A 1,193-nucleotide genomic window follows, 5' to 3' on the forward strand; every position below is an offset into this window, starting at 1 on the left:
GCCAAAACCAAGAAATAAGCCCCCAGGCTATAACATAACCTCTCCTTCTGGAGAGGCAGAGAACTTTGCCTTTAAAAGGGAAAACTTTCCCTCACCTCTGATACCAACATAACTTCCCAGCTCTAGGTTATATCTCTATCAGCTCCCAGAGCCTCACTGGTCATCCAAGGAAGCACAACAGTCAATCTAGTGTTCCCTGGTAGCTTTCCTGGCCACAAGCAGGTCTGGCAGCTTGCAGGGCTATACTGCCTTGCTAGCTCAGGCCCTGGGCTTATGTATCTCCCAGGGCCCTGCCCCCTTTGGGTCAGGAGACTACCCTGGCCTACCTACAGGTGCCTTCTAATTGATCTCATTGCCCAGTTACTCTGACAACCCAATTGCAGCTGTGCCCTGCCTGGCCTGCTGTGCTCCCACTCTGGGCTACTTCTTCTCTTGAAGTCCCAGAGAGTCCCAGGCTCTCTGTTACACCGAATTCTGAGAATTCCTAATTGTCACCCTTAAATTAAATCCCGCCACTTGTGCGGGGTTTGTAACTGACAGTGGGGAGATCCCACCTTGAATTTGTGAGATCTGCTATGTGATTATGCAGCAAAACAAAGGTGCTTACAACTGGACTGTACAAGATGCTACCTCCTTCACAGCCTAGCAGCTCAGCAAACAGGGAAATATCCTATAGAATGTAACAGTTATGCAAACAACAGGATTTCTGTTTCAACAGAAATTATTTAAAAATACAATAAAGTATTAAAGACCCATCTGCTTTTGTTGCAGGCCCCTTGAACCAACAGGCAGCAATGTAATGGTAATTGATTTTCATGGCCTCAGAAATGTTTAATTAAGTAGTCATTTTCTATTACATTCTGCAGGAGCTTCCATGAGGTTGCCAGCCTGAAAACTCATGTCCCATCACCATGCTACCAATGTGCTTCAGCCAAGATGGCACTGACCATGCTTCTACCCCACCAACTCCAATGTATTTCAAAATAATTTAGTGAGCCATCCTGTTGTTCCAGAAGTATTATTGCCTACCAGGCATGGCTCTACAGCCACTCTCAATACATTAGTTTTCAGATTACCCCAGAGAAGATTCATGCTTGTATATTTGGGCTTGGAATGCAGTAGGATGTGTTCAGAAATGCTGCAACTGAAACATGGGGGGAAGGGGTAGATGAGGGCAGAGGAAACATCAGCCT

The sequence above is a fragment of the Gavialis gangeticus genome, unplaced genomic scaffold (assembly GCF_001723915.1).
Source record: "Gavialis gangeticus isolate Ggan-Ray unplaced genomic scaffold, GavGan_comp1, whole genome shotgun sequence".
Lineage (NCBI taxonomy): Eukaryota > Metazoa > Chordata > Crocodylia > Gavialidae > Gavialis > Gavialis gangeticus.